Below are 26,889 nucleotides of genomic sequence, written 5' to 3' on the forward strand. Positions count from 1 at the left end.
CTCGGGGTTTGTGTGGGCGAGGTTAACCAGTTCACAGCTGGGCACTTACTCCCTACACAGGTGACACTAGTTAAAGTGGAATCTGTATTAGCTCACATGGGAGAGTGTGAGGAGCTGGGAGGTGGGGGAGGCTTGGCCCTTACACTAGAACCCCGGCTCCTGACATTTCTGCATCTTCCAGTTGAGGGGCCGTCAGAGCCGCTGTGGGTCCTGAAGACAGTGGGTGCCATATGGACCAGGGGATGCAGAAGCCTCTAGAGGCTGTGGGTTTCAAGGAGACAGTCACTTCCCCAGAGCCAGCCCTGCTGACACCTCGACGTTAGCTGGTGGGACCTGTTTTGGACTCCAGCTTCCAGAAATGTGAGAAAATAAGTCAGTGTTTAGGGCGCTAAATTTGGGGTGATTTAGTGGAGAAATAGAAAACTAGCCCACAAAGGTGCACGCATTAAAATGTGCTCTGTCCAGGTGTCCACAGTGGCGTGAGGGGGATGGCATCGGGGTTCTGGGAACTGCAGTTTTACTGAAGGAAGGGGGCTGACCACGCCTTTCCTCATGTAACTGAAGGTACGTATGCCTGCCACACCGCCCAAGAGACAGGGAGTAGAATTCTGACTTTATTTCTTATGGGAACCAAGCCACAGTCAGAACACGGTGAGGGCCGAAACGAGTTTCCTACAGCCTGAACTGGGAAGAGGAATCGCAAGTAGTTTGTGTTTTTCTACACAGACCTGTCCTTTACAGGTTTCGTTAAGTTTTGGAAAAAGGGAGAAGCCAGGCACACCTCGATGAGGGACAGTGTTTCTGGAGGTGGCGGGGCTTCAGCCTGAATGTGTCCGTGTGGTTGGGAGGCTCAGAAATTGCCCTCCAAGGGCACTCATCTGTTCCTTGTTGCACTAATACCTCGCTTACAGAAATCCACAGAAATGACAGTGCAGGAGGCCTCTGGTCTGGATGGGTTTGTGTGGACCGAGGTCACGGGGTGTTGTCCTAAGTGCTTATCCTGATCTGGCAGAGGCTCTGTTCCCAAATAATTATTCCACAGTTTCAGAGCCTAGATCTGAGTGATAGTCTTTAACTTTGTTGCATATAAGTAAACAAAGTATGTCTTGAGGGTCTAAAAATCCATGTGGTAATCATGGCTGTCAACTCATACATGGGGTTTTGGGATGGAGTGAAAACCACCGTCACCTGGCGTGGACGCTGCCTGGTATTTTTAGCGTGGTGGCCTGCTCGTGCCTTGAGCTCCATCTGCAGTGTCAGCAACAGCTGTGTATTTGAGAAATGTGGGCAGGTCAGCTTGCTCCTCCAGGGGCCTGTGGGCATCCGGGTGAGGGGCCTGGGATGAAGCCACATCAGTGGGAAGGAGCTTGGTTGTGTCATCAGATATGTCTGCCTCTACAGGCCTGAAAGCCAGCCAGAACCCAGTTTTCCTTTGGTCATCTAATGCCAGAAAAAAAACCTGTTTCGTAGAGATTCTCATAATTTATATGAATGAACCATTTGACCATACATAAAATGTTATAAATGCGTGAGGCTTTACAACTTGGCAGATGTGTAACTCACATGTCATTGTATCCAACTGTTGAAGATACTTGTTTCACTTGAAGGTTTCTAGCATTTTATGTGCAAACCAAATGCCAGTATCATTTTGAAGGAGTATTTTGGAATTTTAAACACAGTGGGACAGTGCTGGGTCTATGGGATACTGGCGAGGTGGACGTGACCTCAAGCTCTTGTAGCAAGCAGGATTGCTAAATTGTCACAACTGCAGTGCTGGAAGTCAAAGTGGATTTCTGTAAATGAGGTATTAGTGCAATAAGGAACAGATGAGTGCCCTTGGAGGGCAGTTTCTGAGCCTCCCAGACACCCCAGGAGGAAGTGGGGGAGGCAGTTACCCACCAGAACCTGGTTATCCATAGGAGCCTGGATAGTGGAGCTGGGTTTCCTGGTGGTCCTGTGTGGCAGGTCATTACATGCAATAAGGAACAGGTGACTGCCCTTGAGGGCGGTTTCTCGGCCTGCTTCGGAACTGCAAGTGGAAGACGCCCCAAAGTGAGGGGGAGCTGGTGGTCGGTTATCCAGTGGGGCCGGATTTGCTGGTGGCCGCTGCGTGGCAGGTCACTGCGTAGAGCGATGGGAGGTGAGTGGAGTGGGAATAGAGGATGCACCCTCCACAGCTACTGCTGGGAGTTTGCTTGTAGCAGAAGGGGCATAGAGGGATTCCTATCAGGGGCAATACGACTGGGGTCCCACGTGTGCTGGACGCCAAGGTGTGGCTATATGTAATCTCAGTCTGCACAGCCGTCCTGGTGAGTGGGTTTAGTTACCTTCCCATCTCACGTTTGAGAAATCTCCGGGGCTCACATCACAGCTGGGTGGGTTGAAACTAATGTCTCAAGCAGGACGTTGGCCCCAGAGCCCAGATCTTACCCGCCCCCGCTCTTTTGAGTCCACTAAGCTTGTAGAGAGGGGTGTGTGGTGGTGGGTGGCAGCTGAGAAACCAACACAGTAGAAGGGGGGGAGTAAATAAACCAGGCAGGAGACACAGGCAGAGCTTGGGAGGTCTGCACAGGGTCTGGGTGTGGGGGGCACCTCTGGGCCTGTGAACCCCGTTCTGTGCTCCTGGCTTGCCCAACCTTGGCCCTCAGCCACATGCTGCGTGCTTCAGGTGAAATCTCAGTCCCTCGTGTGGTGCGGGCATCTTTTCTCCTTGGCTTTGCCTCTCCTTAAATCACGGAGTCTCAGTGGGGATGGCGGTTTGGTTGGTGGTCCATGGAATTTGCCCTCTACCTCCCCATCCTTGTCCTCCCCTGTCTGGCCTGTTACCCGAATCTGTGTCTCTTCAGAGCCTGCAAAAGAGTGGAGGCCACGGCAGCCTCTTGCTGACCGACCTCTCAAACGTTTTTATTCATCAGAATCGTGTTAAATGCTGATTCCTAGGCACCCCCATTAGACTCTACGCCTGCCTGGCATAGGTACTTTGGGGAAGGTACAGAGAGTTGCTGGGCTGTTCCAGGAGGGAATTTGCATTTGTAGAATGTCCGCTGTGGTCCTTCCAGCACTCTACTTTCCACGCACACGTGGCATTAAACCTGGAAGACCTCTGGGTGCTGTGCTGGTGAGGAAGCCTCGGCTGGACGAGGGGCTGCTGGGGCTCGGACTCGATTCCTGGGCTAGGGGCTGTGGGCTTATTCTCTTCAGTGGGCCTTCTGATGGGATGCCCTGAGAAGTCCTGCTGTGCACTCAGGGGAAGGTGCAGAGACAGGCTCAGAGAAGACAGACCATGGATTTAAAAATTCCTACTGGAAAATCTTTTATGAGCAAAGTAATTTGCATCTAACTGTAGACAATCATTGCTTCAATAATCGGTTTGTTTACAAAGTTGGTCCTATGAACAGATTAAAGTTTTCATTCATGCCTTATCTATAATGTAAAGAGGAGCTATTACCGCAACCTAAATTAGCTTTAAATTTCGTATCAGATTGCAGTCCAGATTACAAATGGCTGCTTGATAATCTAATTGATAAAACGGAGGAATTCAGTGCTTGGAACCCAGAGTGAAGGGAACAGAACTGCTTTGGCTTCTCCAAAGCGTGTGACTGAGGGGTGACCTGGGGTGAAGAGAAGTGGCTGGAGTCATTACACTCGAGGAGATGATCTGCCCCAGCCTTTCTCAGCTGTCTTCTGGACAAAACAAAAGGGTGATAAATGGAAAAATTCAGCACTGAGTTCGTCTACGCCCTGAGCTTCTCATATGGTCAGTAATGGGCTGTATCTGTGAAGCCTCCATACAGGCACAAAGGAATTAGGCTAGAGTAAGGTGGCCGGTGACCTCTGGTATCTGGACCGCGTGTCATTTCCTAAAGCCCTTTTGGGTGAAATGACTGGCAATGTCGTTGTTCGGAGGAGTGTAATCTCACGTATGAGATGCAGATTTTAAATGATGCAGATTTTAAACATCAAAGTCAGGAAGCTTGGTGGGAGTGGCTGTCTTCCAAGTGGTTTTCTGTGCTGTCATGGATGAGGCGTGGATGTGTCGGCTGTTGGTGAGATCCACTGGTGAAGGGGCTAAGCAAACCGTGGAGATGGGGGTGTGTGAAGCTACATCTCTTCTGGCATCCCAAGTAAATACATTTTGTAAAACTTGTGAATTTGACCCTGACCCTAACCCTGAGTGTTGAAGTCTGGTGCAGTGTCTTGAGCCCTCTTCTGCATTGAGGGAATGCAGTGGTGTGATCTTGGCTCACTGCAGCCTCACCTCTTGGTTCACGCCATTCTCCTGCCTCAGCCTCCTGAGTAGCTGGGATTATAAGTGCCTGCCACCATGGCTGGTTCATTTTTGTATTAGTAGAGACCGGGTTTCAACATGTTGGCCAGGCTGTTCTTGAACTCCTGACCTCAGGTGATTCGCTCACCTTGGCCTCCCAAAGTGCTGGGATTACAGGCACGAGCCACCACACTCGGCCTGGGATATTCTTGATTATAACTGTAACATATCCCTTTAATAAAAACAAAACAGAACAACAACAACAACAAAACAGCTGTCTGAAAAGTCTCGAAATTAAAGAGCTCACTTGGACAGGGATTTGGACACCAGTTGAATGGCCCTGCACACCATAGTTACGTGGGCCACTCGGCCTGTTAAATCCTTAGGGTATTTGAAGTCATGTGGAGATTTGCATTTCTGCCTCTGGATATCGTGTTAGTATTTGGCTAGTGTTTGAGGGCCAGGCTCAGATCCGGGAAAACAAGAGCCCCTGCCCTCACGGCACTTCTCTTCCATGTGTGTGTGTATTAGGAAAATAGAAAGCATAAGATATTTTTTTCAAGGAGCTGGGAAGATGGAAAAACAAACTTAAGATGTTTACTTGTTCAGAAGAAGGGAAGTGCAAGGAACACTCAGCTTTTCTGCTGCTGAAGGAGGCCCCTGGTGGAGGCTGTTTCAGAGGTGGGGTTTCTCTGAGAAAGGGGGTAAGAGGCAAATAGGATGCCCCATCTGGTTTGCCAGAGATGGGGAAAGTTACTATCCCCAAAACAGCCTCAGCATTCTGGCAAAGGCTTTGGAAAACCAGCTAGGGTGGGGGACTTTGCTGGCCGCTGGGTAGAAGGAAAACATTGCTGGTCCTGAGGACTGTACTGTTCTTCTACTGCTATAAAGAACACTCTGAGGCTGGGTAATAAGGAAAAGAAGGTTTAATTGGCATACAGTCCTGTGGGTTGTACAGGCTTCTACATCTGGGGAAACTTACAATCAGAGTGGAAGGTGAAGGGGAGGCAGGCATGTCTTCACATGGCTGGAAGGGGAGAGAGAGTGAAGGGGAAGGTGGCATGCACCTCCAAGCAACCAGATCTCAGGAGAACTATCATGAGGACAGCACTTGGGGGATTGTGCTAAACCATTAGAAACCACCCCCATGAGTCAATCACCTCCCACCAGGGCCCACCTCCAACACAGGGTTAGAGTTCAGCATGAGATTTGGGTGGGGACACACAGCCACACCACGTCAGGCTTCCCATTCTTGTCCTGCACGTGCTTCGCAAATGGTTCTGTCATTGGTTTTTGTTTCTATTGATCCGTAATATATGTACATATTTTCAGAGTGCGTGTGATACCTTGATTCATCCTTATGTTGATGAAATCTGTGTGCTTGGGATGTCTTTCACTTTAAATAATTTTTTTTCCTTGTGCTGGTAATGTTCAAGTTATTCTCTCCTAGCTGTTTTGAAATACACAGTAGATGACCCACTGCCATCCCCCTGCTGATTTATCAACAGTAGGTCTCGTGTTCCCATTAGGCTGTGTGTTTGTGCCCGTCACCAGCCTCTGCCCATCCTGCTTCTGAGTGGGCTCGGCTGGGCCCTGTTGACCACTTACTCTTGGCCTCCATGAGATCTGCTCTCAGCTCCTGCTTATGAGTGAGAACATGGGCCGTTTCCTTGCTTGGCTCGTTTGCTTCACGTAATGTCCTCCAGCTCCATCCATGCTGCCACGGATGACAGGGCTCTCCGCTGTATGGTGGAGTATTGCTCCTGTGTATGTTCGGGCCACGTTCCCTTCATCCCCTGTTGACGGGCACTCAGGTGATTCCAGACCTTGGCTGCTGTGGATGGAAGCTGAGAGCAGTCACTGGCTTTATACTCGGGGGACGTGAGCCACTTTGATGTTCTCAAGCAGCCTATCCCCAAAACCCTCCTTAGAATGCCGCATTTGTTTGTACCCATGGCTTCTTCCACTAGGATGAATAGCTGGGAAGGGGCTTTGAGTGAACGCTTGTGTTTCTGTCTTTAATTGGTACTCAGCTCCACTGGCCAAGCAGGGGTCCCAGTGACCCTGGACACTACCTCACATAAGGTCCAAAGATGCAGTTAGGTTCTTTTTTTAACTTAAAAAAAAAAAATGCTTTTGAACTCGTTAAGCTATAGCATTATCAGTTAGAGTTTTTCATATTGGAAAGGTGTATATTTTATTTTCCAAGAAGGAAAGAAATCCTGTTAAATACCCTAACCACAGATTAAATCATGTCAAGGAAAGAGGTACTATTTTGGGGGAAAATTACCCCTTCATGTCAAAGATCAAGGAGATGATTTACATTGTTTAATGGAGTTAATTATGAAATCTTAATTGGTTTTGAGAAGATGAGCTGTGCATGCTGCAAGACATGAGACTGATGCCGATTTAATGTTAGTCAGCCCTGACAGAATGTGGCTAATATTTAAAGCTTGCTCCAGTATTGCTTGATAGATTGTAAGTTAATGTAAAGATCTGTTTGATGCTTTTATTTTACAAAATATGATTGAGAAAAAGTTTGACAGCCAAGGAACCGCCTTCAACCAATTCCTTCCTAATTTCTATCACCAGAAAAATGTGTCCTGTTAATTCCAGAATTGACTTTTGGAAAGTTCCCGTAAGGAGAGCAGAGGTATTGGTGGTTGAATGGTGACTTGAATTTAGGTGAAGATCGTTAAATATTTCATAGTCATGTTTGTCTTGGTGGTTTTAGCAATTTTATATTAAATTTAGAACTGTGAGTGAAATCAAATGTGTTCTTTTGCTTTTGTGATACTCCTTTGTATGACTATACTGGTAAGGAATGATAAAATGTGTATAGGGTATTTTTTCTGTGTACATATTAGGATTTTGAGGGGAACAAGTTAATCATTCTTCTAATATACACTGTGCTGTGTGTTGGGTCCTTTGTATATTAGTTGAATCACTATAATGAGGACCACTTGAAAGTCTGTTTCTATACAAGATCTTTTATATGTTGACTTGTGTTATGCAAAATCCTTCATCCTCTAAGAAGACTAAGCAATGGGTTGGAGCAGAGATTTAATCACCCATTAGGTCTATTCCGAATGCCCAGAATTGAATGCAAGTACTAATCATGTTGTTGAAGTGGTGTGTGTGTGTGTGTGGTGGACTCCTTTTTAGGTCTTGGGAGGGAGTTAAAGCAAAGATCAGATTTGCTGATGAACATTTGTGCATATGCTAGTGGAGAAGTCATATGTCTTGACTGCACCTGTGTACTCTGATTTTGGTTTCGTTAGTGTCCGTAGCCACAAGCCTCAGCCGCCTCTGGGACCCACCCTGAGGGGCTGTGGTGAGGGTTATTACAGAGTCGTGTGTCTTAGTGAATGGCACAAACGGCCTTGTGGGCCTACTTTGGCTGTGTTTGAACCTCTAGATTGTTAAACTAAGTTTAACATTTTGAGGATTATAAATTGTGATTCTTGTCTAAGAAGAGGTTTCTGTTGTCTCTGAAGACAGGAGCCCCAATGCAGTTGGTCCCTGGCTCACAATGGTTACATTTGTGATTTTTTTTTTCAACGTTGTGATTGTGTGAACTAGTCACATTCAGTGCATTGTTTGGCCCAAGGTGTGCTGCCTCTGGATAAACGCGTTGTAAGTTGAAACTATTATGTCAAATGCACTTTCTATTTAGGATATTTTCAACTTACGCTGGGTTTATTGGAACAGTTTCATCCCACGGTAAGTCAGGGAGCGTATGTGCTCATAAAAGTAGAGATGATCTCATAGATACCATGAGATATAATGTCTCTGATGTTATAGAGATACGATGAAAACAATCAAGTGGGACTTGGAAGCCTTGGAGGGACTCACATGGGCGGCTCCTGGAATGCAAACATGAGTGCCACTGGCTTCTGGATGTGACATCTGTGCCTTCTGCTTAGCACAGTGTGTTATCGGCTGCTCTCGAGGGCAGAGAGTTCCAGCGTTCCTGTGTTTAGGTGTTTGAGCTGCCTTAATAGGCTAGGTCAATTCTCACTGGTGTCTTCAGGGCTTTAGGTGTTCTGAACAAGCAGGAGGAAGGATGACTTTGTAGAGCTTTGGAAATCTCAACGGACTTCAGGGCCATCCCCCTTGGCAGGAGAGAGCCCCACTGGAGGCGAGCAGGGTGCCGTGGGGGCCTGTGCTGGGCCCTGACGTGTACGGACGTTGTGAGGGCCACAGGACACAGATCGGTCTTGGTTCACAACTGGTGTCGATGGCCACGCAGCATTTCTTCCAGGTACATGAGTGCGGGGACTTGGGTTTTGGGGTGTGCGTCCTGGTTGCCTAGTTGCTTGGAAGACCCGTATTCAGACCCCAGCCTGAGTCACCGTGACAGGCCTCCTGCTTCACACGCCACACGGAAGCCGTGGCGTCAGTCACTGACGTCCACCAGGTGTCAGATGTGCGTGTGTATCTTCCTTGGTTTTGTTTTGAGGTTATAGTAAACGTTGTTTAAGAGGGGTTTCGGATTTTTTATGTTGTTTGCAAGGAGGCAGCAGGGAGTGCTTGAGCAGTGAGATCCCCTTTCCAACCAATGCAATTTCAGATCCCAGCAGGTCATGAAGGCAGCGGAGCTGTGGGATCACCTTTCCAACCAATGAGAATTCAGATCACAGCAGGTAATTACGGCAGCGGGGCGGGTGGCAGAACCCTGAACTGTGGCTGTTCCTGGTGTCTTGTCCCGCGGACAGAGTGTGCTGGGGCCTCCGTGGTCCTCTGTGGAGTGAGTGGAGCGCATGAGCTGGGTGCTGCTGGGTCCTGGCTGGCTCCCCAGCCCGGGGTTTATGCAGGATTCGTTATTAACACAACTTGGAACCCAGAAAGCAGCACGAGGAGAACGGGATTGTGCCTTTCTGGATCCTTGATGCTTCCCAGTCTCAGACACTGAGCAGGCTCTGAGGGGTCGCTCCAGGAAGACTTGCACAATCGGTCCCCGGGTTGGAGTGGGGCTGCAGCGGGTCTTGCAGGAGCTGGAATTGGGGGTGAGTTTCTCACCAGCGGGACCTTTCAAATGGGCCCAGCAGGATGCATCCGTGGAAATGGTGCCACCTAACGCAGGGCTGCGGCCAGCAGGACCTGAAAGGCTACAGCGGGCTGTGTTTCTGCTCTCTCTCCAGCCTCTGCACGGTTTTCCTTGGTTTTTGTCTGTTTGGAGGACGCTTCCCCCTTTCTTGCGCTTACCTGGCCTTCTGAGCTTCCTTGTTGAGTATGACAAAGCCCTGACAAGGCATTTTTATCGCATAATTGTGTTATCCTGGTGGCTGGATAAATGACCTGCAAATGTGGGTGACTCCGTAGCTCTGAGGGTGTCCAATATCCAAGACAGAGGTGGGAAGGAAATGTTCAGGCAGGCGTCAGAGGATCTGTTCTCTGCTTTACACCGGGGCCCTGGTTTGCTGACAATCCTCACACTCGATCCAAAATGGGGATAATGAAGTCTCACGGATTCGGCTTCAGCTGAGAGCTGCCTCCAGCACAGTCTTGTGTGAGTAACAGTTTCTATGTTTGGTGCAAAGGGCGGGCGTCCGTTGATGTTATTTGTGGTGGTGCTTATGGTGGCTTTTCCGTAAGGAATGTAGACTTGATTAGCTTTGGCAAGGGAATCCTGAGTGATAAATTGGAAGAATGTTTCAGGAAATTCTGGAACCTGCAGTGAATCTGGAATCTGTATGAAATTGAGATTTGGATTCTCAAGATTTCCTAATACTACCCCGAAACTCAGTAGTTGAGGCAGTCGTAGAGCTTCAGTTGTGCTGCCCCGGTTCCCCATTTTAAAAGGAACCCGTTGCTTTCATCTAGAATGTTCTGAGCTCTGAGTGCTGCCGGCAGAGTGACCAGCTCTCTGCATCAGAGGGGAAGCCAGGGCTGCGCTCACAGTGTCGCAGCAGGTGGGAGCTGACCCTGGACCTCAGGCACGTGTGATGCTGACCATTTTCTGTGAACTCCAAGAGTGTAGTGGTCTCCTTGGCCCTTTACAGTCTTCTGAAGCTTTTGATGTGTCTGCACTTTATAGATTTTTCAGAAGTAGATAGCCTTTTCCCACACCCTTGGGCTGAGTTTCGTCAGAGGCTGGTGTGTGGGAAGCACCACACCCACATTCTGACAGGGAAGACTCTGGTGCCCAACTGAGGTCAGAGTGGAAATTTGTTCTTCCTTCCCTCCAGTCTGGTCCAACTGCTCCCTGCTTGTCCAGAAGAAAATCGTGCTTATCCAAGTCGTAGGCAAACCCCCGAAGTCAAATATTTATCTTTTTTCTTTAATATGCCCATTCCCAGGAGGAACGTAAGGGCTTTGGGAACTGACATCTTAGGACTGTAGTTTTCTTCAGACGATAAAAACCTTGGTGTGTGACAATACTGAACATTGCCTGAGCCCTGTGATCCTGTAAAACAGTGATGGTTAAGACGTTCCCCCTCCCCACAACTGTGCCCCCACTTTTACTGCAAGAAGCCCCTTCCCGTGTGGCTTAGGCTGACTGGGCGATGACCATTTACCGAGGACAAGGCCAGACACAGGCCTTCAAACCCCCCTTCTCTGCCTTATAAGTGATTAGCTAAACTGCCTGTTCCCACGGATCGATCACCTCCCACCTTGAAATGGTTCTTCGTGGTGCAGTTGCGCCTAGGGGGGTGGACTTGTCTTTGACTGTCGCCTTCCACAGAGGACGGTTAGGGTGGGCAGGAAAGAATTCTCTGCTACAGGTCTGCATTCCAGGCTGTTTCCAGAAGTGGGAATTCTGGTGCCCTGGAGTGTGGGAATGGATTTCTAGTGTCCCAGCTTCAGGTGGAGTTGAAATGGAGTGAGACAACCCACCACACCCATCTGGAGCCAGGAACTAGAGCCATTTGTAAAGTGGCAGATTCTCCATCAGATTACATAAAAATGCGCTCAGCACGTTGCTTTCTTTCTCATATGCATTTGGCCATCTAAAATGGGAGTGGTGGTTTTTGAAGCATGAATGTAGTTTTAAATTTTGAGTATTGTAAGGTTTAATGTAGCTTCTTAAAATGTTTGCCTGATTATCTGGAGATTTACTAAACCTTTTGAGTGGTAATAATGAGTTGATCTATATGACTTTGCTTTCTATGATGCAATGAAAGCACTGGAATTAAAACCTCTGCAGTTGGGTCAGGAGGCTATTGGCCAAAACAAATTCTACCTTTTGGGTTTCTTTAACCAAACAAGGGAGTAGAGTGTAGGCCGAAGTGGCAAATTCATTTCAGAGCTCGTCAGAGCCCTCAATGATTGAGCAGCCTTCTCAGGCGAACGTGTAACGTGCCGTGAGTCTTGGCAAGGCTGGCTACTGATGTGTGCACCTGACACCACGGAGCCCCACCTAGGAAGATGTGGTTTCTGTAACAAGCTTTGGAAAACCGAAGTTCAGCTTCATTATCCAACTTTGTTCCAGAAAAAGCTTTGACCAGATGGCCAAGACCTGATTGTCTCAGGGTTGAGACGTGGTTATAAAACTGCCCTTACTTGGTGCCAATCAGTGTTGGTCCACAGTGATACTCCTCCAACCTCACTGAATGGTTTGGAGACTGATATGAGACTGTGAAAATCTCCTTAAGGTGAAAAGGGCTCTGGGGCACCTGGGAATATCCGCACACCCGTGACCATTCCCCTTTAAGGTGGAAAGGACGGCTGGGTCACGCAGGAGCAGCCGCACACCCGTGGCCGTCTTCTTTAAGGTGGAAAGGGCTGCTGGGGTGCCCCGCAATATCCACACACCCGTGGCGATTGTGGTTTTCCCCCTTTCTGCTCAGTCACCTCTGTGTTCCCGCATTCCGGCTTTGGGACACTCATGAGCAGCTCGTCCCCTGGGCTGGTGAGGAAGGACTGGGAGGTTGTTCTGAGGCTCTGTCACTGTCTGCCCTGTCATGAGCTCGGCAAGGCAGTGGCAGTGACCCCTGAGGAGTCTGGTCAGTGAGGGCTCCCGCAGGAAGTGCTGAGGCTTGAGGTGGCTCTGCCAGTCGTAACCAAATGTCTTCCCTCTTATTTCCACGATTCCTTCTAGTACTGCACCACGCACTGCAGTGTCTCTGTGTGTCTATAAATACACATGAGTTACGATACAGGTGTCTCTTTCCCCTCTGTATGGGGCTGGGTCCAGGGAGTGAAGTGCAAGACCCCCTTACTGCTGGATGCCCGCCAGCATGAGGCACTGCCTGCCCTGCTAACGAATGCCTACAGCAAGTCTTGGAAGTCCCCTTCTGAGCACCTGGCCTTTTGACGGTGTACAGGGGAGACAGATGAGTTCCCCTTAACCCACCCTGAGCAGAGACTGGGGAGGTGGCGGCAGCACGGTCCTCCATGGTGCATCCTTGGTGCATGGCGGAAAGTGTGTTCATGCTTAAAACACAGCCCATCCTCTCAAAAGCAGGGTGACAACCACGTTTACATCTGGAATCTTAAAAAAGGGCCCGTCTCTTTGGGAGAAGAACGTGGCATGTACGTGTGTAACTCTTTTTTTTTTTTTTTTTTTTAGGCAGTTTCACTCTGTCATCGAAGCTGGCGTATGGTGGTGCAATCTCAGCTCACTGCAAGCTCCGCTTCCTTGGTTGATGCCATTCTCCTGCCTCAGCCTCCCGAGTAGCTGAGACTACAGGTGCTCACCACTACGCTTGGCTAATTGTTCATATTTTTAGTAGAGACGGGGTTTCACCATGTTAGCTAGGATGGTCTCGATCTCCTGACCTCTTGATCCGCCCGCCTCGGCCTCTCAAAGTGCTGGGATTATAGGCGTGAGCCACCGCGCCGGGCCGTATGTGTGGACCTCTCTACAAGTCTTGCCCAACCTTTGCATTTAAAAATTATTGAAAAACTTAAGGATGTATCTGACAAGAACTTTATACGTTTGTCCAAATAAAAATTTGGAAAAGTGAAGTGAACCCGTAATGTGTTTTATTTCTAGGAGTCCCACACTTGGATGTTTAAGTGTGGACAAAACATCTCTAAGTTCTTCAGCCTGATTTCCATGGAATCGTGAATGAAACGTGCTGAAGTTGCCGTGCGGATTTTGTTATGTGGCGGTGACAAGTGGGGCTGGTCATTAAACAATTGGAGGGATCCCTGTCTTTTCAGTGCTCCTGTTGGACACTAGGCACGTGCTTGGTGTTTTCTGTGTGTGTGGACAAGATGAGGACAGAATTTCTGGATGATTCACACGGTGCTATCTTCTCCCTTTTCTGTTAAAACGTGTCTTCTGCTGCTTCTACATAGACCAAGTGTTTCTTTCTCTTGCCTATCTACATAAACGCTATTTAACATAAACTGTACTATGGACACGTGAAGCTGAATTCCACATGATAAAGCAGATGGAGATGACTGAGTATACTGTTTTGTGGAAGGAAGGTTGAAAATGATTTTTAGCTTTTTCCCTGAAATAGGGAATAATTTTAACTTTTTCCCTGAGATAGGGAATAATGAAATGGGAAAATAATTAAATTTTCCCATTGAAAGGTTAGATTATATTTAATTATTAGATTATTCATGTATTGCAAGGGAAAAAGGAACTAGATCACCGCATGTACCCAAATGAAAATTTAAAGGGTATGGGCGAATTCATTTGAACTCGTTTAATTTTTGTTTGTTTTTGTTAGTCTCACTCTGTTTCTCAGGCTGGGTGCAGTAGTGCAATGATAGCTCACTGCAACACCAACCTTCCAAGCTCAAATGATTTTCCTGCCTCAGCCTCCCCAACTGCTGGGATTTACAGGCATTAACCACCACACACAGTTTTCACCTCTTGGAGACTAGCTTTGCGTTTGGGCATTCAGTGAACTGTATTTTGGTTAATTCCCAAAGTTTCTCACTGTTTATCTTTAACTTGCTAAAAATCTAAACATGTTGTGAAATGAGTTACATTTCCTTAGCATTCACAGATTCCCTGTTAGTGAGGCAGAGACACAGAAGGGCAGAAGGCATTCGGACATCATCAGGTTGCAGTTGAGTGCTTGCCCCGAACACACTGGAGCTCTGGGCTCTGTGACCCCACGGGGGTCCTCTGTCCACTGAGGGGGTCGGGTTACCTGGAAGGTCCCTCCAGCCTCTGCGATTTTGCCCTTTTCAGGTTAACATCTCATCGTTGTCCTGGACAGCATCGCCTTTCGTTCAGTGACCACGAGTGAACAGCTGGTCAGTGGCCAGTGCTGCTTCCTTCAGCTGGGAGGTGGTGATGTGATTACACTTCCGTGGAACTTGGTTCTTGGTGTATTAAGGGTTCAGTTGTATCTTGATTTTTAATCTGCACCTCCGAATTGGTCTTTTGATTGCAAAGAGATTGCTTGCTGGATTTGTTTCTGAATATTTCGTGGATAACAGGAGAACCTCGCTTATCGGTGTGTTCATTTAATGTGTTTTTGCCAGGCATTTAAATGGGTGTGTCTGCGGTAACGGCTTTGTCTCCAACCCTTGGAGGCAAGTTACCTTTTTCCCCAGTGAAAAGAGTAGGAAATCTTATAGAAATGCATTTGCTCTAATGTCTATTTTCCGATAAGACATGGTCGCTTAGGCTAAATCTTTGGGAGGTCAAGGCAGGAGGATCACTTGAGGCCAAGGGGTTCAAGACCAGCCTGGACAACATAGCAAGACCCCACCTGTATAACAGAAAAGTGAGCTGAGTGTCGTGGTGCGTGCCTGTGGTCCCTGCTACTCTGGAGGCTGAGGTGGGAAGATCACTTAAGGCTGCAGTGAGCTGCGATTGCTCCACTGTCCTCCAGTCTTGGCGACAGAGTCAAGACCCTGTCTCAGAAAGAAAAGTAAAAAAAAAAAAAAAAAATCCAGGAATGTCATTTTCTTTTTAAATCATCGCAGAAGAAAAATCAGTTTTTTTCTAAGAATGTAAAGGGAAACGGATACGATTCTTTCCTTGCATTGTTTCTCCTTTTCAAATATTTACAGTAGTCCGTCCACATCGTCTCTCATCTCATTACAAAGCAGCAGGTGTCTTTGAGGTTAGTGGTGTTTCTCTGTGTCGCTCCTTGGAGAACAGCCAGCATGAAACCTCTTACCACGATCGTGCGCATCGTTTGTAGTCCCAATTACAATCCTCTCCAGACACGCCTGTGCTGCTTATTATAGCAGAACTTTGGTTGTGCTGAAATGTGTATTCAGCTAATGGTTTTAAGTTCGTATCTGAGATGATGTATAATTCGTGAAGCATTTGAGATCAGTAATGATTGAAGATAATTCTGGCTGATGTCATTTAGAGGATATTTTTCACTCCAAGTTAAAGCTTCCTTCACGATAGCCATTTTGGGATTCATGTAACTGTGTGCTTTTTTTCAGAGCTCAAATTTTCATTAGTCATTTCATAACATAGGATTTTGAAAGCAGATTTGGCAAAATCTTTCTAACAAAATGTTTGCTTATGACGTCCCAAGAAGTAGCAGTCAGAATAGCTGGTAACTGTGGTACATTTTAAGGCTGATGATAGAAGTCACTTGAACGGTAAGGGCTGCTTTGTGAGGCAGATGGGGTTTGAACCCCGACCCTCCTGATACACCAGCCCTGACCCTGGCCTTCTCTCCTCTCCACTGGGAGATGAGAAGGGTGCCAGCATCCACCTCACAGGCTGTCCTGAGAGCCCGGGACTAAGGGCTTGTGTTCTTCTTGCAGGTGGCGCAGATGTGGGGGCTTGACGATATACACACTGCAGACTGCCAGTGTCAGGGTAATCCAGTTTTATTCATCAAGGTGGGATTTGCTTTGCTGCCCTGCTGACCAGGTGCGGTGCTGTTGTTGTAGCAGGTGTGTGGATCCTCTTGGGTGGTCCTCAGGTGGACAAGGAGTCACCGATTCTGATTCCCAGTGTTAGATGTGAGGGGACTTTGGACCTCATGTGTTCAGAGGGGAGGAGTAAAAAGCTTCCCTTGTAATTCCGGGACTGTCTATCCCAGGAATGCCAAACCACTGGCTTTCACCTGACGCTGTCGTAGGTGACACTGTACGGAAATGAGGACTCATGTTCCGCATACCTGAGCCCAGTACCCATCTCCCTCCAGGGCCGTGGCCGAGCCCTCCTGATTTCGCTGGGGTGCCAGCCTGGGGAGCTGTAAGCCCAGTGACGTCTCCGGTCTCGGCCCCCGCTCCCCGTGGGGACAGGAGCTGGCTTCAGGAGGCTGGTGATGAATGCCTGAATGAAGGCGACTTGTGACTGCAGTTCTGTCTAAGGGTCTCCCCGTGTGTTAGATGTCAGTAAATGACACCTGTGTGTGGATCTCATGTGATGAGAGAAACAGTGGGGAAACCAAAGCTTGTGGAGTCTGCAGGTTCTGGACTTGGGGGTGTGTGAACCTGTGTACTTGGTGAGGGGTGTGATGTCTGGAATGAGTGTGCAGGTGTGTCACGTTTGTTCATGTGTGGTGAGTGTATTTAGCAGGTGTGGGCACAGTGAGCATATTCATGTGTGTTGTATGTATTTGAGGGTGTGTGTGGAGTGTGTACACGCATCATATTTGGTTAGTGTATTTGAGGGTGTGTATGGAGTGCACACATGCGTTTGCGTGTATAGTATTGGGTGAAGGGGTGGCATGTGTGGAGTAAGCATGCACAGGTGTATACTGTGTGTGGGGTTTCTACGTGGTCCTCCCCTGAGCCTACTCCTGGGCCCTGCTGTCCTGGCAGCTTTACAGTTTGGTGTGTCTTTGATTCTGGAAGATTCTGGAACCAAATTCTGAAGCTGTGATCACAAACTTGCAGCCCTGGAGGACGCTGGCCCGTGGAGCCGGCACGAGGGTCCCTGTGCTGGTCTCTCCCTGGGCTCTGTCCACAGAAGAGCATGTCTGATGATTGGACTGTGCGGGTCTGTGGCTCCCCAATCTCGAATCAGCCCTCGGTTCTGTCCCGCCTCTGTTTTTCTTGCTGAGGGGCTCCGGGAAGTGGAGCCTGGGATGGCATTTTCACCCTGGGGTTCCTTCACCAGCTGCCCAGGTGCTGGCTGCCTGAGCCCTGCTGCCGTCCTGGGTGGACGGGGCTGTCGCAGGGACATCCCTGAGCACCTGCGGGAAGGCAGGTTTAGGAAGTGCCAGAGGTGAGTGGCTTCCTCCCACACTTGATTTTCTGGAAAGTTCTGGGTCTCATACTTTTCCCTAAGGGAGGTTAGAAACTGAGTTTCTCTTGAGGGGAACGTCTTTGCAGCGTCTGTTGTTTGAATGTTCTCCAGGTGTGGATACCCGGGGCCGTGTGTTTGGGAACATCCGTGTCCTGAGCGAATTCAGTAGGGAATGGAGAGAGGCCTCCTGTCAGCTTGGCCTCTGTTTCCAGCTTGTTGAGGGTTGACGGCTGCTGGTATCCCAGGGAGAGTTAAACACTGGGCGGTGTGGGATGGGAACGTTCGCTCTGACAAGGTCAGTGGGAAGCATCTAAACAAACGTTGCTGTTCTCCAGGCTCCTCGGGGTCGAGCTTGTTTTGTGTATTGAGGGAAAGCTACCCTTGTTCCTGTTCCTCACCATTTGAAAGTGTCCAGGACACGTTCCTCTGGAGAGGTGATGCGCATGAGTGGGGGTCAGGTTGTAAGCTCCGAGGTTATTTGGGACCTGTCAACTGATTTCCTGAACACACAGGTGCTTGGTAAAGGTGTTCCTGATTAGCTAAAACATTTCAACAGGACCTGATAGCTGGTGGTTGTGTAAAGACTATCACAATTTTCCTGATACTTTTTAAATACCTGTTGAATAAGGGAGGATTCACATGTTTTTCTTTTGCTGTCTGCATACTTGATATTTTGTTTTTTGTTTTGTATGTGGGTGTGCAGCTAACAGGATTTAGAAGCAGTCTCAGCCCTGGGGAGACTTCAGGACCGCCTCAGTCAGTGCTGAAGGGAGGCAGAGATTTGGGGGCTACCTCCTCCATAGGACAGACACCAAGGGCCAGAGGTCAGCCATCTCAGTGAGGTCACAAAGACCGGCACACCCAGCACCCTGGCCCTGTGCCTCTCCTTCACGTTGGTCTCTGCTCAAAGCTGCTCTCCTGGGTCATCACGGGTGATCTTTAGGCACGTGCTTGCTTCTTGCAGAAGTGGTGTCTGGCTGTGGTCAGTGTGGGCCCTCAGGACTTCCATGTTTTTGGCTCACATCAATATTGGGCAGTGGTGTATGTTTGTTTTGGAGTGGTAGATCGGGTGGATTTTGGCTTTGCCACTCATTTAATACCTGTTCTAGCGCAGGACCCTCTTGTAAGCCGCATGTTCTCCTAGGTTCTGGGGCCCTATCATAAGCCACGTGTTCTCCTAGGCGCTGGGACCCTCTTGTAAGCCGCTTGTTCTCCTAGGCGCTGGGACCCTATCGTAAACTGCATGTGAGGGATCTCGGAGGTGCTCCTTATGAGGATCCGATGCCTGACCTGAGGTGGAACAGTTACAATTCAACCCCCCCCCAGAAAAATTGTCTTCCATGAAACCCATCCCTGGTGCCAAAAGGCTGGGGGACAGCTGGCCTAACAGGTGCTAAGATGTCAGTAGATTTTTGGACTCGGGCCTCAGTTGAAGAGGATTAGATTTTGAAAGGTAGGGATTGAAGTCTTCTAAAGGGCAGGTTTTCATCTCCAGTGGGGCCTGTGCAGAACTGGGTAGAACTGACCCAGAAGCTGACAACTAGTCAGGCTGGCTCACTGCCTGTGTGTGTAGCCTTGCTGTTTATTCAATTGTCTGGTGGTGGTGTGGATTCCATCCACAGCCTCAGAGTAGTGGAACCCATGACTTCAAGGCTGACCTTATTTCACTTTATCAAAAAGACATGAAAATCATTTAGTAGAAATCTTCCAGATACCTGTGTCCTTTCTTTTCCCAGAGGCTTTTCAGTATTGCAACTTAAAAATCTTCAAAAATAACTTGAAAACCTCTAAGTACACTTTTGATGAGCACCCTTGACAGCTTTAATATGTGAAGCAAATTCCCTTGACTTTTGTATTCCTAGAAACTCATTCTTGTTTGCAGAAGACTTTGTATTTTGTCAACAGTGGCCACTGTTCGGTGACCATCATACCTGCCGTGTCTCATTTAGAAAGTTGGATGTATTAACTTTTCAGACACACAAACACTTGGGCTGTTTGATTTTGGTTTTGATTTTTTGTTCCCCTCCCCCCAGCTGAATTCAAAAAAGGGAAACAAGCAGACAGAGTAAGTACCCGAAAGTGTCTAAGTGGCTGGCTGGGGGATCCTACTATGGTGTTGGATTGTGTTCTGCCAGACATCGCTCCTCGAAAAGCTGACCCTGAAAGGGATGGCATTGCCCTCACCCTGGGACATTCGTCTGTCTCACCAGAAAATGAGGAATCTGCCAGAGCACTGTGAGTCAAATTCAGTCAGAACTCGATTAAATAAGAGGCTTTTGTCTTAAAGGCCAAAACATGAGGACACATTTTTAATTTTTAAGGAGCGCTTTGTCGTGAGTCAGTCCTGATGTGTACTGCATTAGGAAACCTCTGAACCTCCACGGTCAGGCCCAGAGCTCTGAGGGAAAGTGGTTTTGCCCTTCCCACTGTTTCTGTTTGAAAAAAAATTCACTTAGGTAGAACTGGAAGCCTTTCCGCAGTGTTAATACTCCTGACCCGTTCTGGGTCTCGGTATATGTGTACTGTATAAATGTACATGTGTGTATGTGGTGTACCCATACTACATGTATTTTTACTGTGCATGTATTTACAATGTATAGGTATGTACACTTCATATGTGTCCTACACACGTGCATGCTGTAGGCATGCATGTACACGTGTATATGTGTGTATGGGCACTATGGTTATATGCACATTACTTGGACACCTATCTGTTCTGCATGTGTACATACATGCATGTATTTAATGCCATATACATACCTGTGTACGTTCACCATGTGAGTATGTGCAGATGATTTCTGCAGATGTATATATACATATGTGCACACAAGCATGCGTGTACACTATGCACACTGGATAAACTTCTGCATATGTACACACTAATACATAGACATGCTGCATATGTATGTACACTATTGCATATGTGTATGTGCTTTATACGTTAGTGTACTGAGGTACATTGTATACATGTGCCTACGTGTACACTGTGCATGTGTATGTATGCTGTAGTGCACCTACGTACATTTGATAAGAATGTATGCTATATGCATGTGTATACATATAGCAAATAGCATACCTGTGTACATACGGATGTGCATGTGTATGCCATATGCATGTACATACAGGTTATAATATACCTGTGTACACTGTATGCATATAGATGGATGTACATGCTATGCATGTGCATACATGTTATCGTACCTATGTACATTTGCTGTATGGATGTGTGTATGCTCTATGCTTGTACACACGTAGTGAACTTGTTTGTACACTATATATTTGGATGTGTGTACACTCTATACATGTACACCACATGGATCTGGATGTGTGTGCACTCTGTACGCACGTAGTGCACTTACGTATACTATAAATGTTCGGATGTGTGTACTCTCTATGCACGTACACGTGTTACAGTGTACCATATACGTACACTATGTGGATGTAAATGTGTGTGTGTTCTATGGCACCAGGAATAGGGCTCCCGCAGGGATCCCAGAACGTACCATCTCGCTGGCACCGGAGAGTGCAGGATGAAAACAGTTGTTTGTTGCAACCTAGTTGAAATTTGGCAGGTTACTATACCCTTTGCAACGATTTAGGAACAGTCACTTCATTGATGTGTGTGTTCCTGAAATCATAAACAGCTCTGTGAGGTGTGTCTCATCCCCAGACGAGAGAGGGAACGGAAACAACAATGACTCGGTCACTTAAGTGAGGTAGAGCTAACAGAGCAGCTGTCTAGCTTTCCGTATTATAACTTTGTCAGCAGCTCAATGAGAAATCGCCACTCATCAGGAAATGTGTCCACTTTCTACTGTTCTTTCTTCGTGGCGTATTTACTGTCTCGTGTTATTCCTCACGATGTAGCACAATCCCTCCTAGAGTTGTGAATAGAAACAGTTGATGACAATTGTAATATCTTCTTTGTTAACATTGAAAACGATATGTAAGTTCATCTTCAGATACTGTTTGGAAGGATGAGAAAGAAGATGTTTAGGACAAAAGAATAGAGAGCTTTCAAGTCAACAGGGAAAATAAGGACTTTGTGCAAAATATTTCCAAATTTGGAATTTGAGAATACTAAATCTCACAACTAAGATCATAGGTAGTTTTTTTGGGGGGGTTTAAAATTAGTACTTGGTTTTCCATGCCTTTGGGAATTTCAATCCTGATGGAGGATTGCAAGAATAATCTGATTTTTCAGAACAGAAGGACAGTCTGTCTCAAAGGTAAATTCCAGGTTCTACCATAGAGAAATAGAAATTGCTGCCAACGTTCTGTAAGGTTCTTCAATTCTTTCCTCTTCTGTGGCTAAAAAACCATCTCTGGGTTTAGTCTCAGCCAAGTTCTCTTATGAGGTTGCCTTACATTTCGCACAGCTGTTGCGAGTCTTCATCATTCGTAGTTAAAAGCAAATCCTTGTACTAGTTAGATCTGAGCACCTTGAAGGCAGGGCTTTGTTTTATATTTTTAATAAGCAGCAGGGTGATGGCAGGACTGGGGCCCTTCATCCCATCATGCGTTCCTCTGAGCTTTCAGAGTTCTCACTGTGCTGAGTGTGGTGTTGGCTGTTTAGGGTTTAAATAGGAATACGAGGCTCTGCGACTTGGGACGCTCTTACCACCTTCATAGAGAGCTTGGTGACAGCTTAGTATGACAGTTTGCACGCCTGTTGTGTATACTTTCTTACGGCCCCACAGAAAGAGTATTGATTTAAACGTGACTAATTTCTCTTGTTGTTTTTCCTTGATTATTCCTAGTTATAGTCCCGATATTTTTCTTCCTTTAAAATCTTGCTTATCGCTGGTGAATTACTGATAAACTATATTTATGTGTTTTCTAAATCTAGCGATTTAATTGGAGGTCATTATTCTTGTACCATGTGTCAGTGCTATGTCAGGATGGTTCAGTTTTACGTTGTCAAAGGATTAACTAGAGCAGGATGCAGCCTTACTGGAACTTGCTCATTGATGAAATGTAGGCACTTTATTTTTGTTATACTCGAGGTGTGCTCAAATGTAAACAGTTTGAGCTGTGTTAGAAGGATATACAAGATTGTAATGAAGAAAGCCACAACTTGATCAAGTACCACTAATGAACTTTATGTTTGAAGTATATGGAACATGGACCTTGGCAATCAGTTTTCATCTTGACCTTTTATATTTTTACTAGAATCTTGGTCTATCACCCAGGCTGGAAGCGTGGAGCACAGTAGTACGATGTCCATTCACTGCAACCTCTACCTCCCAGGTTCAAGCGATTCTTATGCCTCAGCCTCCCTAGTAGCTGGGGTTACAGGGTGTGTGCCACCATGTCCGGATAATTTATTTTTAGTAGAGATGGGGTTTTGCCATGTTGGCCAGGCTGGTCTGCAACTGCTGACCTCAAGTGATCTAACCACCTCAGCTTCCCAAAGTGCTGGGATTACAGGTCTGAGCCACCATCGCTGGCCTGATCTTCTGTTCTAATATTGGTTATTCAGTCTCAATGATAGTGCTTGGTTGTATTAAATTGGGGTAGAAAGCACAATTGAAATGAATTTGGTTGTGTATGCACGTGCTGACTTAGCGTTCATGGCTGCACTGTGAGGGTGGCATTGTTCCTGAAGGAAGGCCGGATGGGCAAGTCAGGGCTTAGATATGGGGCTTGTGGGCCGTCACTGCTGTCCCATGGCTGAGATCAGGCCTGTCTGATGCCTGTACCCCGAACTCTTCTTAACACACGAACAAGCAACTGTCAAGAGTCGGTGCTCGAGTGTGATGTGGCCTGTGGTGTTTGCCTCACAGGCTTGCTTTGGCTCGGAGTAACAGGGCAACAGCTCCCTCCCTCGTGCGGCTGCCTGGGAGTCCCAGGAGAACCCACTGATACCGTTTATAAATGCTGGACATCGAAAGTTCTCCTTGGTAGCAGCACATCTGGAATCGGACAGTGCAGTTAGATTCTCGGCCAGCAAACCTGTACGGGAGTGTGTGAACTCTGCGTTTGCTTCTCCCGGACAAAGGTGAATTCCTGGTCACTACTGGATGGCAACAGGTGTGGCCTCAGGAGCAGCACGGAGACGAGCACCCGGGTGCAGGAAGAGCATCTGCAAGAGGGGTTGGGGAATGTGACAGACACTCGTGCGAGTTCAGCTGTTACCGTGGGGGGTGTGGGGTGGATGAGACCAGATTTTCTCATTGTTGCCCCTTTCTGAAAAGGACCCTGAATTGACTTCTCTGTGGTTCCTTGCGCCTCCTTGTCAGGTTGGAGGACACTGCGCCCCTGGCTCAGGCCCTGCTTGCGGTGAGACGGAAGCTGCTGTTGCTTGCCCTGCCCTCCCTGTGACGTCCTCTGTGCTGTTCTCCTCCGGGGACAGTTCTGCCGAGCAAGCTTGGCCTCTGCTCCCTTCTGCTCTTGGATTACATGTCTGGAAGGCTTGTGTTCTTTCCTGGTTTTTGATGATGCTGAGCTGTGTTTTTGCAAGGATGACACGTGCCCATAGCAGGGAGAAGCCCCTTTGCAACTTGAACATCTTGACGTTCTCAAGCAGAGCTTGCTATCGAAGTTGACAGACTCCTGTGTTTTTGTTTTGGCAGAAACTGAATTTCAGTCCTAGGACAGCTTCAGGACACTTGATCCTAGCTCTTCTCTCTCACTGCTCCCCTCGTATGTGGCAGAATCCTATGCCCTGAAGTTGACCAGTCCCTTCATTTGAAAATCAGTTAATGTATGCGATCCTCATGAGAATTTTACTGTTTATAAAAGCAATCGCAAAGACTGGGTTTTGTGACACCAGTGTTTTATGTGTATTTTACTTGCACTCACAATAAGCTTTGTCTTCTAAATATTCCATGTTTCAGATGAGCACTGGAATCATGCCCTGCAGTAGTTTTGCTTTTCCGCTTTTCTTTTTGGCTGAGGTAAAGTTGAGACATTGTGATATTAGTGTAGTGAACCCTTTTAGTTTCTTCTATGTCTGTTTTCCTTTAAGGCAAAACCAGCAGACTGATACCAGTTTGTGAGCACCTGGCATCTCCCAGGCCTTTCCTGGGTCTTCCCTCCGCTGTCTCATGGAGAGAGCAGTCACTTGTGGAAGGTGAACCTGAGAATCTGTGCGTGGAATTAAGTAAATGTCATAGCTCTCTTCTGTGACGAACTGAATCACACTAAGCCCAGTAAATTGTAACAGCAGGTTTTGCACATACAAAGCACTGAACACCAGGACAGATAACCAGGCTGCGACGCTTCTGGTCCTGCACAAGACCTCCGGTATCACAGCACATTTAACAAATTGGCAGCATTGAGTGTTTGGAAACGTTGTGTATGTACCATGTCCGTGATTTTCGAGGGCCTGGAAAAACACCTCTGTGGTTATGGCAATCTTGATCAATGGGAGCTTAAGGTTAGTACTGGGGCAGACTGTGTTTTAAAGAATCAAGGTCTCTCGAGTATGTTTCGGTTTTCCCATGAAGAAGAAAGATGTTAGCTGTTCTTTCCTGGACAGTGGCTATCAGAGTGCCCCACCATGGTCACTCACACGTTGACTTCATTTCCGCTTAACCGGGCTGGGCTTGGGCCAGAGTACTTTGGTAGTCAAATGTCATATGAGGCTGAGGAACTGTCTTCTGCCTCATCGTTGGCATATGGAAATAATGTTTTCCGAAGCATACTCTCCTTTATCATTTGTTTATGTAAAATAATGGAATGATTATGCTTGGTTATGTAATTGTGGAAAGATAACGGTTTTATTTTCCTAAAATCTGTGCTAGGAATTGTGCAAAATTTTCTTAATCATCCCTTTGTTTTCATTACATTGTAGCAATATATTGCTGCTTAGAGTCTGGAACAAGTAGGCTTCTCTGGATCGGGTTCTTACTGGATTGCTAAAACTTAGAACGATTTTTCCCCTCCTTGGATGTGACTTATAGAACTTTGCCTTTTGAGTTGATGTGCTGCATTTGATAGCGGACACAGGACGGCCCAAAGAATTCACTTACGGGGCTAAAATGTACGTGCTTTGTAGTGTTTCCCTCCTAGAATCAAAACCGTTCCTCTCATTTGTGGGTCGCTGACGCTATTTGCTGAAAACATTTTAAATTTTATTTATTTTAATTTTTTGAGACAGACTCTTGCTCTGTCGCCCAGAGTGGAGTGCACTGGCACGATTTCGGCTCACTGCAAACTCTGCCTCCCAGCTACACGCCATTCTCCTGCCTCAGCCTCCCGAGTAGCTGGGACTACAGGTGCCCGCTACCATGCCTGGCTAATTTTTTGTATTTTTGGTAGAGACGGGGGTTTCACCGTGTTATTCAGGATGGTCTCGATCGCCTGACCTTGTGATCCGCCTGCCTCGTCCTCCAAAAGTGCTGAAATTACAAGCGTGAGCCGCCGCACCCGGCCGAAAACATGTTTCTTTACTGCCTCAGTCCTCATTTGGGTAGTCTGTTCTTTGTAGGACATTCAGGGAGCGGGGGACATCTTGAGTCTTGAAAGGCGCGCTCTGTGAGATGGTAAACTTCCGGCTGCTTATTTAGGGAATCCTGCCGGCTGTCATTTAGTGGAGAGCGCAGTTTCCTGGCTGCCCTGGTCTTGGAGGGGAGGGAGACTGAGGGGTCATTTTCGCACTTGGACCAATGTGTTTATTAAACCTGGCTTGTGGATCATTTGGATGTTTTTATGAAGGAAAAGCCAGATATGTGACTTTCAGATGAGTGGAAGTCATGTGAAAATATATATATATATATTTGGCTACTATGGAGAAGTTTTGTCCTTGGGACCTGTGAATACAGTCACAGGAGAGCAGAATGTTCACAGTGAGGTGCTTACAGTGTACATGCAGAGTCACATTCTTCACAAGTATTACTTTAAAAAGTGACAAATAAGAGAAAAATATTTTCCTCATGACAACCTCGGTAAGAAGCTGGCACTACTCTTGTTTTTGGAGGGGTGTGAAGGGAATATTGAGAAAGTGTCATCAACATTAGACTCGCCCACTCTGCAAATCCTGTGCCGGCTGGAGTGAGGACCCCATGACGGAAAGATGCACCCCTCTGCCCGGAAGGAGTTGAATCTTTGTGGCACTCAGGATGCACGGTTCTTCTCCATATAAAGGCAGAGTGTGAAACGCTGTGGAGGCTGAGAAAACAGATGTGGTTATCAAGTATGAGTGAGACGTTTGGGGCTTGTTAGCACCTGTCGTCTATGCAGCAAGCTTTGCTATCTGCACACGTGTGATCCTTAGAACACTGGCTTGTGGAGCCGTGAGGCTGTAGAGGGCCCCAGCTCCCAGCAGGCTGAGGAGTTCCCTGTTACCACCAGGATAACCACAATTGAAGGCTGTCACTCAATCCCAAGTCCCGGAAGGGGGTTCCTTTCAGAGAAGAAAACACCCTTGGAGCCTCGAGCAGAATTCAGTGATTTTTCTTATAATGTTGCTTAGATTTCAGCACCTTCGCTGAAAGCTGGTCTCTCATGCCGTGAGCAGGAGCCCACCTCATTGCTTCAGCCAGGAAGATGCTGCCCTCATACTGGAATTGACTTCAAACAAACTTGAAAGCTCTGG

General features: G+C 47.3%; 1 long non-coding RNA gene across 2 annotated transcripts in view; it reads left to right on the plus strand.

Moving 5' to 3' along the window:
* The window catches only part of LOC117095269, a 247,749-nt gene that overhangs the window by 7,167 nt on the left and 213,693 nt on the right, over positions 1-26,889 (plus strand). The gene's annotated exons all lie outside the window — the stretch shown is intronic.

The sequence above is a fragment of the Trachypithecus francoisi genome, unplaced genomic scaffold (genome assembly GCF_009764315.1).
Source record: "Trachypithecus francoisi isolate TF-2019V2 unplaced genomic scaffold, Tfra_2.0 Lachesis_group13, whole genome shotgun sequence".
Classification (NCBI taxonomy): domain Eukaryota; kingdom Metazoa; phylum Chordata; class Mammalia; order Primates; family Cercopithecidae; genus Trachypithecus; species Trachypithecus francoisi.